Source organism: Engraulis encrasicolus, chromosome 15 (genome assembly GCF_034702125.1).
Source record: "Engraulis encrasicolus isolate BLACKSEA-1 chromosome 15, IST_EnEncr_1.0, whole genome shotgun sequence".
NCBI classification, from domain to species: Eukaryota; Metazoa; Chordata; class Actinopteri; order Clupeiformes; family Engraulidae; genus Engraulis; species Engraulis encrasicolus.
Genome location: NC_085871.1, coordinates 9810558 through 9826499, shown reverse-complemented (window position 1 = coordinate 9826499; position 15942 = coordinate 9810558).

Here is a 15942-nt window from a genome sequence, read left to right as displayed (position 1 = left end):
TCTATGGCTATGTCTATACGTAGCTAAAGTATGTCTATGTCTGGATGGGAGGGTAAGAAACATAATTTCAATTCTTTGTATGACTGACCAGTGCATAGAAATTGACAGTAAAACCAACTTGGCTGGACTTGACTTGATTAATTCATTCTCTTGGTTAGTGTTGACTTTGAATGATCAATTAGCAAGATAGTTTGTTGGCATTAAGCTTCCAGCGCTGGTTTAGGCCTTCTTTGAGTTCATGCCGGATTAATGTCTGGAGTCATCCGTTGGGAAGATAATTATTTGTCTATAGGCATCAAGTATGGAAATGGTTAGTGTTGGTTGTGAATCATCAATTATGAAGATGAGTGTGATTTTGGCATTATGTGTAGAGATAGTATAGGTTTTGATCACCATTGGCTTATACGGTAGGCATGACGAATGAATATTAAATATGGAGATAATGTTGGCCAATAGGCATAAAGAATGGAGACTCATTAAGTGTGAATATTAAGAATGAGAATAATGTTGGTTTAGTCCTTGTTTGGCTAGTGTTGATTCAGACTCATTAAATATGAAGCTAGTGTTGGTTTAGGGTAATTAATTATTCAGTAACTGTTAGTTTAGTCCTCCTCCTCAGCGTTAGTGATGATTTATGGTCATTAATTATGGAGCTAGATTAATTATTAATTGTGTCGTTGATGTTGGTTTAGACTCATGCACACATCAAAGACAAACACGTATTCATTATTGAAATTGTTCCGGCTCAGAGTCATTTTCAATTAGCGTTGATGATTCATTCTCAAGTATTGTTGGCTTAGAGGTATTACTGAGTTAATGTTGCTTCATAGTGATTTCCTGCCGTAATGAACAAGTATTAATGATTGAGTTAGTGGTGCTTTAGAGCAGGTGTTCACTAATTGGGGTGAGCATAGAAAGACAACAATGGATATTGGTTTTGCAAGTTTGAAGAAGGCCAGACGGTCAAAATGCAACATGGAGCAGAGTGTGCGGCCTTTTCTTTCCTTTCTTCGACATTTGAACTCACAAGAAGCCAGCACCTCAGAAAAGACTTAATTGGTGTGCGATACCTCTTATTTTCTAAACAATAACATAAGCTACTTGTTATTACTGTGCTACGAAATATCATATAGGCTAGTTTTGATTATGTAATTATTAATAATTTATCTATATTATTTGATTATGCTAGCTAGCTATAAGAACAGCATGGGGCTATGTGTATAATCCCCAGTGATGCTAGCAAGCTAGAAGAGCAGCTAGTGTTTGGGGGTTGCCTGGAGAGCATGCTGAAGAGCAACTGGTGCTGATATGCTAAATATCAGGAACCAGGGCCACAGTGCTACAGGCATAATCATACATGCGTGTGTGCGTGTGTGTGTGTGTGTGTGTGTGTGTGTGTGTGTGTGTGTGTGTGTGTGTGTGTGTGTGTGTGTGTGTGTGTGTGTCTGTGTGTCTGTGTGTCTGTGTGTCTGTGTGTGTGTGTGTCTGTGTGTGTGTGTGTGTGTGTGTGTGTGTGTGTGTGTGTAGGTTGGGGTTACATGTTTGTTTATGTGTGTGGGTTGGGGGTTAACATGTCTATAGTGTGTGTATTATGTATGTGTGGGTGATGGACAATAAATAGCAGCGTGCGTGCGTGCGTGCGTGCGTGCGTGCGTGCGTGCGTGCGTGCGTGCGTGCGTGCGTGCGTGCGTGCGTGCGTGCGTGCGTGCGTGCGTGCGTGCCCATGTATGGGGGTAATAGTGCTGAATACCCCTGCAGGGCCAAATCACTGGAGGATCAGCTACAGGTCTGCGATGTGCAGTTGGTTGGACTGCGTGTGGCAGGAGAGGAGGAAGAGAGAGGAGGAGAGAAGAGGAGAGAGGAGGAGAGAAGAGGAGAGAGCAGAAGAGGAGAGGAGAGGAGAGGTTGGCGCTTTAGCTCTTTTAACATATCAAATATTCATCGGCAGCCTGTAGTGAAATGAAAACACCACATCAATTGTGGGGGGATTGATTTTCCGATGAAAATGTGAGAGGCTCATTGTTTAGGGCCGAGCAGACCGCATCCCATACCTCCACTGTCTCACAGGGAAACGCCAGGCATAACACACACACACAGGGATGCCAACGGGTTGGTTCCTCATTACATTATATGTATTGGGTGGGGGCTCCTTTCAGATTACTTTGTCCCGGGCCCGGCAAAAGCTGTCAGCGGCCCTGCACACACACACACGTACGCACGCACGCACGCACGCACGCACGCACGCACGCACGCACGCACGCACGCACGCACGCACGCACGCACGCACGCACGCACGCACATAGAGTTAAAATGTCAATAATGTTATGTATGTATATTACTAATAATATAATATATTACATATTATATAACATCACTCTAAATATTATGAAAATCAGGTATGCCCAAGTCACATTAAAGGAAGGTTACTGTTATCTCTTACACAGTCAGTGAGATAAAGGCATCCTTCTGATAAGTGACATAGTGGCCAATACATAGGCTACATCATGATGAACACACATCACAGGAGACTTGGGAATGGGATGACAATCAGAAGCAGAGAGAGAGAGAGAGAGAGAGAGAGAGAGAGAGAGAGAGAGAGAGAGAGAGAGAGAGAGAGAGAGAGAGAGAGAGAGAGCACATGTGTGGCAAAGAATTCTTAGCGTTCCTTTATTGCCTTTGATTGCCTTCTTTAAGTACCTCACAGGACCTGTTCATCCACAAAGCACACCCCCGGTATATTTCCAGGAAAGGCAGTACAGAGTAATTTAAGGTGAACCTAACTAAAATATATGTCTAAGGAGGTTCACTCGGGTAAACTGAGGTCAAGTTTGTTTAAGGCAAGTGAACTGAAAAAAGGTTGGTAAGAATAAATACATTCGGCCTACATTGAGGTAAATCAATTTTTAATACCTATAAGAGCAGATACCTAAGCTGAGGTTAAGGCAGGATATGATCAAATAAGATGATCCAAGTAAAGATAGGTTATGATATGCTAAGGTGGCTTGTAAGATACAGTGAGGTAAGGTGAGTTAAATTATGCACGGTTAGCTCCAAGGTACCCTGCTGTGTGCACGCACAAGATCATAACGTATGTAGAGGTTGATCTGGCACTCTAAGGACTCTGAAGCACCACTGGAGCTCTGGCTTTGGAGGTGTGTGGAGGTGTTAATGGACGAGTGCACTATTTTTTAAACATAGGACACGGCGTTATAAATTTGCTGTTACCAGAATGGCAATGACCAAGTCGTAGCAGTGCATTACTAAAGGCCCTGTGTTCTGTCATAGTATTTGTTACTAGAGTCTACTACGGTAGTAGTTTTCAATGATTGTTACAGCATGCCATTGGAGGTACGGCGTGCATTTTCTTAGTTGTCTCAATGTTTTAGAGTCCTCCCGACCCCACCGTTAATTTGTTGTGTGCTGCTGTCTCTGTTATTTAGCTAATTTGGCCATTCATGGGCATGACCATGTACTTATAACCACCTTAAACAAAATCAAAATCAGACAAATAACAGAGACAGCAGCAAACACAAAAACGGTGACGGGGGACTCTAAAACAAAAAGGGGCTTAATGTTCAAAATAGAAATTGTACACTTGCCCTTTAAATGCTGGGGAAGAGGTGTGCTGTGGTGCAGCGCAATCATTGAGAGAATATAAATAAATCTATACTCGCATTGCACTAATGCACCGTGTATATAGGCCTACATGTAAAGAGGCTTCTTGACCATGGAAGACCCAGGTTCCAATCCGGCCTGGGTCATTTCTCAGTCCCATCTCACTCTCAGAATTACTTCTCGTCTCTCTTCACTGTATCTCTCTGAAATAAAGAGCCATGATGAGGAGGTGCAGGGGTATGTTCAATGTAATGTAATGTAATAATGCAATGTAAAGGTACAGGGGTATGTGTAATGTAATAAAATGTAATGTAAAGGTATAGGGGTATGTGTAATGTAATAGAATGTAATGTAAATGTATAGGGGTATGTGTAATGTAATGTAATATAATGTCATGTAATGTAAAGGTATAGGGCATGGGCGGCGCTATTAAGAGGCTATAGGGAAGCTTAGCTTCCCCAAAGTTGTCATAAGAAATAAATAAAATTAAAATTTAAAATGTTTTTTTTTTTTTTATATCCAGCGATGGAGCGTCGCAGGCACACACAAGGAAACAGAACGAGGGTTTCCTGCTGAAGTGCCTATCCACCTTGTTAGTAGATCTAGCCTCGTTGCGGCGATGTCATGTTGCGGTCAACCAATCAGGTGTCAGTTCTACTGGCTTCAACAGAGCCAGGCTGTGAGGCGGGCTCGTAGCTTATAAAATGAAACCTGGAATGTTTAATATCTTGATAACGCAATGACCTCTAGCTTAGAATAAATTGGGATTCCACTACATTTAATTTATAGATCATTCGTTTTTTCCCACCAGCCATAGGTCACAATGTTGACATTTTCCTCTTTAGCATTCGTTATTCAACCACACATCTATCAAATGGATAGCCTATTTGGCGAATCTAAATGGATATTTTGCCTCTATCTTCAAGTAACAGGAATTGACAGGACAGCATAAGGTAGGAAATCTGTTTTTCCCCCTGATGTGCTCGCCGAAGCTCTAAGTTTACTATTTGGTGGCAATGTTGTTGTCAATGTTGTTATTGATGTAGCCTAGTTTGTCTTCCGTCTAACTAGCCATCAAAACACCTGTGCTATCCTGTCACCAAGCGAACACCACTTTCAAAAATACACACCTTTCCTGAATTCATGGTGACCTGCCAGGGTGGTTTAGTTACCATATGTAATGTGATGTGTGTATATTCGCTTGTGTTTGTTGGGCATCTGCGTGAGACTGGAGTGGACAGTGTAGTCTACAGTGCGAGGCAGCGAGAACAGTGTGTGGCTGCGCAAGCTACTTATTTGTAGAACCTAGTAAGCTAACATTTAGCTCCACTAGACAAGCTACATCCAATAGAATTATTAAGCTAGTTACAACAACCATCTGGAAAATGTAGCGAACTACAGTACAAGCTACTTCAACTAGAAATTCAAAATTACAGCATATTTGTATTATTTGGGCTGCAAAACTGACATCTGAAGACAGCCTGTTGGATATGAGAGCCCCATATGATTTTTTTGGGCACGGTATGGTCAATCAGCTGGCTTATATCAGCTGGCTCTCCTGTCTTCCCCCCGTGTGTGCGCATTTTGCCTCGTCATTAGTTTTGCGAGTTTGATTGCGAGTTTTGATACCGGTCTGAGGTAGAGTGACCTAGCGCATGAAAATGTCAATAGAAACAAAGGTGTGGACAGGGGGGGCAATCGCTATTCCGACATACCGCTATTCCGACATACCGCTATTCAGACAGCTGACATACCGTAGGGTTAGGGTTAGGGTTAGGGTTAGGGTCAGGGTTAGGGTTAGGGTTAGGGTAACTGTATGCACTCTCCCTAAACTTAGTAAAAGCTGAGCAACGTAGCACAAACCAAAGAAATTGCATAACTCGCGCCGGTATTCCGTCAATAGACATCAATGTCGGAATAGCGACATGTCGGAATAGCGCCACGTAACCGTGGACAGTCGGGTGTATGATTTGATTGCTCGAGACATTTTTGTCCATGGTCTGGCAAATAGCCGTCTTCCTCTCCTGCCTCCAGTGTGTGTGTGTGTGTGTGTGTGTGTGTGTGTGTGCCTGTCGCGTTTGAGAGTTCCATTGGCGCACGAGCATGAAGACCCATAGTTGCGCATGGAAATGTTCCGTTTTATTTGTTCATCATTTTGTTTCAACATCATATAATGTCATGCAGATAATATATCAAAAGTCGCGGTTAGGGCCTCGCGTGGCGACTGATACAGTGCCCCCAGATCCTCCTACCACCACAGTTTCTCCGATGACGTTTGCAACCCCCCCCCCCCCCCCCTTTTTTTTTTTTTTTTTTTTTTAGCTTCCCCAAGAGTCTTGCTGTAGCGCCACCTATACTATAGGGGTATGTGTAATGTAATAGAATGTAATGTAAAGGTACAGGGTATGTGTAATGTAATGTAATGTAATGTAATGTAATGTACTGTAATGTAATGCCATGTAAAGGTACAGGGTATGTGTAATGTAATGTAATGTACTGTAATGTAATGCCATGTAAAGGTACAGGGTATGTGTAATGTAATGTAATATGCTGTAGGCTACTGTACTGTACTGTAATGTCATGTAAAGTAAAGTAAAGTAAAGGTACAGGGCTATGTGTAGTGGGTTTAGAGATGTTTGATAAGGAGTGAAGTGGTGTGTGGTTTGGAAATAATTGGAGTGGAATGGAGTTAGTGCCAGGGACAGATTATGATGTCATGGGCCCCTGAGCCAGACAAGAAGAAAGACCCCCTTCCATGGGTGTTGCTAGTTTACAGAACAATTCAGGGTTTCAGGCCAGATGTGAGAGTCTATGTTGTTGGGGTTTTGGCGGGGGTGTCCCCTAAGTGCAATTTCAACCCTTGTAAGGTGTTTGGGTCATTTTGACCCAGGCATATAGAAAAATGTTTTTTTGTTTTTTTTTTATAAAGGGAAAAATCATTGCTCATATTCACCTTCATGTTCCCGTCATCCTGCTTGTGAATATCTGTCTTTATATGTTTTTGAGAGTGAGGGGCAAATTTGTGCAGGGTGAGGAGGAGTAATGTAGAAATTGGAGGTGAGGGTGCACAAGTGCGTGTGGCCAGGAGATGATGGCGCATGACAGGGCTTGACACTGACACCTTCCCAGCCGGCCAGAAATGGGTAAAATTTCGAAGTGGCTAGCAACAATGTTAGTCTTACTAGCCACGTTGGCAGGTAACGTATTCTTGTGTATGACGGCGATGGCGGTGATGATGATGATGATAATGATGACGACGACGATGATGATGATGATGATGATGAAGAAGATGAAGACAACGATGATGATTATGATAATGATGATGGGGAGGAGGAGGAGGAGCACAGATGAATTAGGCGATGATGAGGCAGTGTGTGTGTGGTGCGGAGTTGATGCGATGCCACAGGGGTATCTGGGGCGATGAGAAGTCATGTGATATAGAGATATCAAAGGTGATATATAATGAGGAGTCATGCTGCGGAGTGCAAGTGTGTGATGTGGTTCACATAGCTGTGCAGTATAGGGGCCTCAGGTATAGAGGTGTGTTTAGGGGGTATCTGAGGTGATGACAAGTCATGTAGTAGGGCTGGACTGGGACCAAAAACTGACCCGGGCATTTTACGCCCACACCGGCCCCTCATACAAGTCTACAGTCAATACTGAAGATGTACCAATGGGTCGACCCCTCTAAATAGTGGACTGATCAAAATACTCAAGCGCATTGGCCCTTGGGAAAAGTCAGCCCATCGGGAAAATGCCAGACTACCAGTCCAGCCCTCTCATACAAGTCTACAGTCAATACTGAGTGTGTGATGATGAGGTTCACGTGGAGGTATCCACTAGGTCGGAGTGTCGTGTAGAACCTGTGCTAGCTGATAGTCTTCCCCCATGTTAAAATGGCGGTGCTTGCCGCCATGCAATGTCACATGAAAAGTGTACTCCTAATGAAAAAATAATGCCAAAACAGTGGAGTTTAAGAATGCTTCACCTGACCACGTTCTACCGCAAGAGACCAGTAGAATGTTGCAAGTATGTATCCAATTCTTGTGTTTTTTTCAACGGCGCCTCCTCCGCATTTCCCCCTCGTCAATACGGAGGAATCTTCACACTCGTGAAAATTCCCGGATGTCCGAATTGGTGACTAGGGATGTGTGAGCGAAGGAGTGATGGGGATGGAGAGGGTCAGGAGAGGAGCAGGAGTAATGGGAGAGGAGCAGGAGTGAAGGGAGATAAGGAAGAGGAGCAGAAGAGAAGCAGGAGAGGAGCAGGAGAGAAGCAGGAGAGGAGCAGAAGAGGAGCAGGAGAGGAGCAGGAGTGAAGGGAGATAAGGAAGAGGAGCAGAAGAGAAGCAGGAGAGGAGCAGAAGAGAAGCAGGAGAGAAGCAGGAGAGGAGCAGGAGAGAAGCAGGAGAGAAGCAGGAGTGAAGCAGGAATGAAGGGAGATAAGGAAGAGGAGCAGGAGAGAAGCAGGAGAGGAGCATGAGAGGAGCAGGAGAGAAGCAGGAGAGGAGCAGGAGAGAAGCAGGAGAGAAGCAGGAGAGGAGCAGGAGAGGAGCAGGAGTGAAGAGAAGCAGGAGAGGAGCAGGAGAGAAGCAGGAGAGGAGCAGGAGAGGAGCAGGAGAGGAGCAGGAGAGAAGCAGGAGAGGAGCAGGAGAGAAGCAGGAGAGAAGCAGGAGAGGAGCAGGAGAGGAGCAGGAGAGGAGCAGGAGAGAAGCGGGAGAGGAGCAGAAGAGAAGCAGGAGAGGAGCAGGAGAGGAGCGGGAGAGGAGCAGGAGAGGAGCGGGAGAGGAGCAGGAGAGGAGCAGGAGAGGAGCGGGAGAGGAGCGGGAGAGAAGCAGGAGAGGAGCGGGAGAGAAGCAGGAGAGATGGGAGAGATGGGAGAGATGGGAGAGATGGGAGAGGAGCAGGAGATATGGAAGTTGGGATGGGAGATGGGAGATGGGAGGAGGAGGAGGTAGGTATGGGGCTCTGCTCTGCTCTGCTCTGGTGTGCTACACGCCTGGTGTGTGGTACAGTGATGATGATGATGAGGAGATGTGGTGCTCCACGCTACTCAGGGCAGAGGGGCTCTGTTGTGCTCCACGCCTGGCATAGTATAGGGCAGCGGTTCTCAACCCCTTTTTGAACAAACACCCCCTTGACCTCATCATAAGCCTAACAAAGCCCCCCTTAGTATTAAAAAATACAATACACTAATGCCCCCACCTCCCTCTCTCAGCTGTGTTCTTCTCAACCCCCCCCCAAGGGCTCCCTAACGGAGAGAGCCCCTGTAGAGCCCCTGTTGAGAAACTCTGGTGTAGGGTATGTGTATGTGTGATACAGAGATGATGATGATGATGAGGATGATGATGATGAGGATGATGATGATGATGATGATGATGATGATGATGATGATGATGATGATGATGAGGATGATGATGAGGTAGGCATGGGGCTCCACACTATTCTGAGGAGAGGGGCTCTGGTGCGCTGTATTCTACTCTGCTCTGTTCCACGCCTGTCTGCCTGGCAGCTCCTCCGCTGCAGCCCCTAATTAAGAAACGAAGGCAGAAAAATCAATCTGGAGGATGGAGGGGGGGCGCGATCGATGGCCTTCAGAGGCCCTCGGAGAGAAAAGAGAGGAAAAAGACAGAGAGAGAGAGAGAGAGAGAGAGAGAGAGAGAGAGAGAGAGAGAGAGAGAGAGAGAGAGAGAGAGGGAGCAGGGGAGATGGAGAGGTTCCTGTCTCCTCTGCTTCAGGATACTCCCATTAAAACAAAACAAACAACAGTAAAAAGCCGATGCTCAATGCTGAACACTAAAAAGCAACAGTACCTTAAAGGGAGGAAGGGAAAGGGGCTGATTTGAATCCTCTATTTTTGTTTGTTGGATAAAATGCAGCCAATTGCTCCCCAAGGGGTGGCTTCAGCTAGCTGTTTAGTGTATTCACACACAAATAATACACTGGGTCCTGACTCTAAACGTCAAACTAGCAGAACAAACTGCCTCAGCCAATCAGAAAGCTGCTTGTGCAGCCCAGGGGGGGTGGGATGTTATTTGACTGGCTGTTGAAGTCAGATGCCGACAGTCTTTTAGACAATTAAATCAACCAGCTAGAGCTCTTGTCTACCACAGGTGAAGGGACTCACCTGTGCTTATTGCTCACTACTGCTCAATATATCACTCAATAAGTCTGGTTGCAGCAGAGAGAAAGCACACACCACTTTAAAGGGGCAGTGCCAAGTCAGCCGATGCTTATGCGAGTCATTAGTAAGTGAACGATGGCTCTCGCGACCACTTCCACGGTCCGCTGTCAGAAAACCCCACATGCAACTTTTGACAGCGCGGTCCGAAGGAGTGTCGTGGGAAACACTTTTCATTTGAAAACATCGCTTTACATACCGTATTCAGATTTGTATCAGGCATTCCGTGATGAAAAACATCTCACAGCGAGTTTATTTGAACAGCATTTTTTCATGAGAGTAGATTTTGAGACAAAAGTGCAAATGACATCCTCCTACCTTGTGCCCCTTTAAAATGGTACTGTGCCTTTAGTGGAAATGCAGGTCTGATGGCTTCATGTGAGGGACTAACCTGTGCTTATACTACTCAACAGTGCTTCAATGCATTCTTCACAAGGCCCAGTTCATGCAGTGGAAAAAGACACAAAGGTACTTGCTACTAAAATGCACAACATTTTTTGACTCTGACAAAGACATGTTAACGTTGAAACGCTAGTCTGGCATGCTGCTTTGATTAAAAGCTAAAAGCTAAACGTCAACCACTTAGCGCAGAGTCTATGTTATAACCGTCCTGTCACCAAAATTGTAATGACCATATCACAGTCATAGGTAAGCCGTTAGAGCAGTGGTTCTCAAACTTTTCCCATCATTCCCCCCTTCGGAGGGTCTGGATGCTTCCGAGCTCCCCTGCCCCCCCAAGCAACAGCAGTACTCGCGCAGACTGATTTTACGATCGCTGCGCTGTGCAGAATCAAAGGAAAGGTGACTGGCTGGTGATATAAAACAAAGAGGGACTGCAGTGGAATGCAGATGTGTGTTAATTTCCTATATGACAATTAATAATATAATGCTTATAATTATGTATATAATGCTGAAATGTATTGGCTTATTGGCGAGACAGGAAAACCTTTCCTTGGGGGGAGAAAAATCAGATGTCACACGCCCCCCCTGTGATGCCTCCGCCCCCACCCCCAGGGGGGCTTACGCCTCACTTTGAGAAACACTGCGTTAGAGCATCAGACTTGTAGCCCAAAGGTTGCCGCTTCGACTCCCGGCCCACCAGGTTGCTAGGGGGAGTAGTTAACCAGTGCTCTCCCCCATCCTCCTCCATGACTGAGGTACCCTTGGCATGGTACCGTCCCACCGCACTGCTCCCAATGGGAGTTGGAGTTTTCAAGTTGGGCTTTCATTCACTTTCACTTTAATCTGTTATTTTAATCTGTTACTACTTAAGGCTCTTGGTAATGTCATAGCAAATGTTGTGATGATGTTGAGATTATTGAGAAAAGCGTGAATAGGCCCATCTGCAGTAAGAGGCTCCGGTGACTTCTCTTCTCACTCAGAAATCAGTCCCCTCCCGTGACGCCCCAGATAGTGAAAATACAGGAGCGCGGAGGATATCTTTCTTTTCTTCGGTCTACATGTTTGTCATGTGGAATTGGACCTACAGCTCTAATATAGCCTTGGTATAGCCTCAAGTGACCTAGGTTCATTTAACCCTGAGTATAGCTATGATGTGGCCTTAATCGAATCCTGCTGCCCTGATGTAACTGGTGCCAGATTACTAATACAACTGAGATGTACTTCACCTGTTAAGACACGGCGTTATAAAATTGCTGTTACCAGAATGGCAATGGCGAAGTCGTAGTGCAGGGGTCCCCAAACTTTTTTCTCTGGGGACCACATTATCGTTCCTGACTGTGATGAGGGGCCGGGATCAATCATGTGGGCTGTGTACTACGCCACTCCCTGTTATAGCCATAATTTCTAGCACATACAGCTACAACAACATGGTTCATCATTACAAGTGATTTGCAAAAGAAGTGAGTACTTCACATGTTTTTCAATTTGAAATACCACAGGTATTCCTTTTAATTTCTAATAACCATGTAAAAATAGCAAGGAAAGGTTAGAAAAATATGGTGATTGACAGTTTATGAGTGATACAATAGAAATGGTAGGCCTGTTTATATTACAGTGAGATGAGAAACTATCAAGACAAGAAACTTCTGGTGTTTCACAATAGGTTAGTGAAAATTAAACTGTAGGAAGGCCTGTTGATAAACAAAATAAAATGTTTTAAAAATACATGTTATCATTATTTTTTTCTGTGAGGATTGCTTCTTTGGGCCAGTTCAAATGGTGAGGTGGAGAGAGGTGGAGGGCCGGTCGAAGGGGTGTGGCGGGCAGCATCCGGCCCCCGGGCCTTAGTTTGGGGACCCCTGTCGTGTCGTAGTGCATTACTAACGGCCCTGTGTTAGGTCATAGTATTGTAGTACTGTAGTAGCTACATTTTCAATAACTATTACAGCTTGCCACTGGAGGTACGCCGTGCATTAAGGGGTTAAGTGGTGCTGGACTATCAGCACGACTCTGATCTATCATCTGCGTGGTACTAGATTAGCAGTGCAACGCTGATTCAACTGCCGTGTGTAGTTGTCTGATGTGGCACACTGGCACAGTTGCAAACACATTCGCTCAATGGATCTGCAGGTTGCACCATGAGGTGTGTGCGCGATGAAGGGTTCAACCAGGCTGTGTGTCTCTGTGCGTTTCATTTGTGAGTGTGTGCTTTGCATAAATGGGCCAGTGCGTGTATGTGTGTGTGTGTGTGTGTGTGTGTGTGTGTGTGTGTGTGTGTGTGTGTGTGTGTGTGTGTGTGTGTGTGTGTGTGTGTGTGTGTGTGTGTGTGTGTGTGTGTGTGTGTGTGTGTGTGTGCCCTCTGTCCCCCAGGAGAAGCTCCCAGGTTGTGTGTTTGTGTTTGTTCACCTCCCCTTTCCAAGTGCATTACACTCACCGAGATCACACGGGTGTGTTATTGATCAATATTAATGGTGAACACAGGAGAGGAAAGGGGGGGAGAGGAGAGGACGAGGAGAGGAGAGGACAGGAGAGGAGGGGAGAGGAGAGGAGAGGAAAGGAAAGGAGAGGAGAGGAGAGGAAAGGACAGGACAGGACAGGAGAGGAGAGGAGAGGAGAGGAGAGGAGAGGAGAGGAGAGGAGAGGAGAGGAGAGGAGAAAGAGAGAGGAGAGGAGAGGAGAGGAGAGGACAGGAGAGGACAGGAGAGGAGAGGAGAGGAGAGGAGAGGAGAGGAGAGGAAAGGACAGGAGAGGAGAGGAGAGGAGAGGAGAGGAAAGGACACGAGTGGGGAAAAGTCCTGTGGTAATTAAGCCGGGCGCCGCCTTTGATTCGCCTCTATTACTCGCGCCTCTGCATCGCTGCATTCAAAAGCTCGACCTCTTTTATTTCGGTAATAGTACAGGGGGGGTGTGGGGTTGCTAACATGTATCTTCTGAAAGCTTTAATAAGACAAAGATAAGATTTGCATCCTCTACACAAGGGCCTTGTTCTGTGGCGGGGCGGGCAGGCAGGCGGGCAGGCAGGCAGGCAGGCAGGCGAGTGGTGTGTGTCTGTGTGTGTGTGTGTGTGTGTGTGTGTGTGTGTGTGTGTGTGTGTGTTTGTGTGTGTGTGTGTGTGTGTGTGTGTGTGTGTGTGTGTGTGTGTGTGTGTGTCTGTGTGTGTGTGTGTGTGTGTGTGTGTGTGTGTGTGTGTGTGTGTGTGTGCGTGTGTGTGTAGAGGCCCCATTGAAGCGGGAAATAGGCGCTTCCCTTCCCTCTCTTCTTAAGGCCGACTAATAGAAGGGGCGGAGAGAGTGGGAGGGGCCTGCCACACTTTGATCTTCAATCAGGCCTCCAAAACTCCCTCAGCCTTTGTCAGCCTATATTTGGTAAATAATAGTGACAATCCCTGCGCCCTAATCACATGAAATAGATGGAGAGAGTGGGGGGGAGAGAGAGAGGGGGAGGGAGAGAGAGAGAGGGAGGGAGGGGAAGAGGGAGGAGAAGAAATGAAGGGCAAAAGGAGAGAGAGAGATATGAGGAGAGACAGGGGGCAAGATAGAGAGGGATGCAGAGAGAGAGAGAGAGAGAGAGAGAGAGAGAGGGAGAGAGAGAGAGAGAGAGAGAGAAAGGGAAGAGGGTAAAGAGGGGTAATAGATAGAGAAATATGGTGAGAAAAGACTGCATGGAGGATGGATATAAAGAAAGAGAGGACACTGAGACTGAGGAAGAGGGTAAGGAAAGGCAAGACAAGGCAAGGCAAGTTTATTTGTATGGCACATTTCATACACAGGTGCAATTCAATGTGCTTCACAAAAAAATAAATGCAACAAAGAAAGGAAACAAGAAAGAAAGAAATTAGAGTCAAAGAAAATTAAAACATTAAGATAAAACATTAATAAATAAAGTAAATAAAAATGAGAATGAAAACAAATAATCTAACACTGTGCGGTCCGGTTCTCGATTCTGATTGGCTGATAGCCGTGGTCAATTGAGCGTAAACCTACACCTTCCACCTGAAGATTCTATGCGTGTCTAAGTTAGACGCGGCGCATTATGAATTATTAATAAAAGAATCTTTGGCGGAGCTTCGGGCGCAGGAATGGAATGTCAATTAAAAAAAACGTTACATTGTAAAAACAAACAATAGGTGCAAAGTAGACTAGGCTACCGTGTTAAGTATGTCGGATGTTGGGGACTTTGTTTGCAATTTTGATGTCTTGGGCGGACTGACTATTGACGAATGCTTTAGGCAAATGGAAAGGGAGGAGGAAGAAGAGAAGAGAAGCAGGAGACATGGGGAAATGTCGGAGGCGGAGGTGGCGAAATTGGCAGAATCGAGGCATGAGCTGGGCACGGCGAAGACAACGATGTGGGCAATCCGCTGCTTGGAGTCATGGTGCGCAGAAAAGTCCATTCAATTGGATTGGGGCACCATTGGAAAGGCGGATCTCAATGCTGTCCTTAGGCACTTTTATGCCACCGTTAAGAGTGGCAAAGGGAAGCCGTATGGGTTAAGCAGCTATGTCGGCTTAAGGGCATCAATTACCAGATATTAAACCGCCCGCCTCTCTCAAAATCATGGTGTAATCAAAGACAAAGATTTCACAACAAGTAATCATGTTTTCCTGGGCGTCATCAAGAATCTGCACCTCAAAGGACTAGACAAAAGTATCCACCATCCACCGCTAAAGGAGGCAGACTTCGTAACCATCAAAAAGTCTGATGCACTGAACCCAAACACTCCAGCCGGACTTGTGCGCAAGGTCTGGTTTGACATGGGACGGAGGGCTACGGAGGGTAATAGGGCACTGAAACCGGAGTCGTTCAAAATATGCGTGGACGACAATGGGCTTAAGTATGCCACCCTGACTTTCAACGAAAGTACCAAGAACCACAAGGACCACGCAGAACGAAATAAGCAGAGGTTAAGGGGTTTCATGTACGAGCAGCCTGGGGATGCCGTTCAAAAATGATCTAATGCTGGTCTGGAGGCGAGGGACATTATGTCGGTGACGGGCCACAGAAACGAATCATCCCTTCAGTCATACTGGCATCCAAATTATACAGAGAGAAGAGAGTGGAGCAACATACTTGCGGCTGGCAGCAGTGTAGCCTGAGTATCATCCTCCGTAGTGACCGCGCTGGCTCAATACTTTCGCTTGCTGACCACGGAGTCTGACCCTGCAGCCACCCCCGGCAGTTGGAATTCAGATATTCGTTCAGTATCTGAATAGCCAATAGGCTCGCTGATAGTCTAAGCCCCTCCCCAAGCCCTCTTACATATTCAACTGAAATACAACAACTTGATGATGGCGATGTGATGTCTGTAACCAGGACATTTGATAGTGCTTGGTGTAAACTGGGACATTGCCGTCCGCCAAGACCTTTGACGGGCTTTCGGCACTGACACTGCGCAGCTCTTGGGCAGTCACACTGGGCGTTTCTCTTCTGTTCACTTTAATGGTTTTAGTTGACAGTTAATATCTTCATAACAAGGTTGGAACAAGCGCAGCCCCATTTCAGTGTTACTTTTTTTGCTGTCACACTCGACGCATATACACAGACACAAACTGGGAAGGAGAGAGGGTGGGGGCTGCTCCGTGGGCTGCTCCGTGGGCTGTGCATTTGGCGCATATTAAACAACGCAACTAGTAGTTTCCCAATAAAATTTGAATCATAATGCCGTGGATCCAATACTATAATATCATATAATATTGTCCTTAAGTCTGAGCGATGCATTGATTATTTGTTTAGGGTACGTTTTCT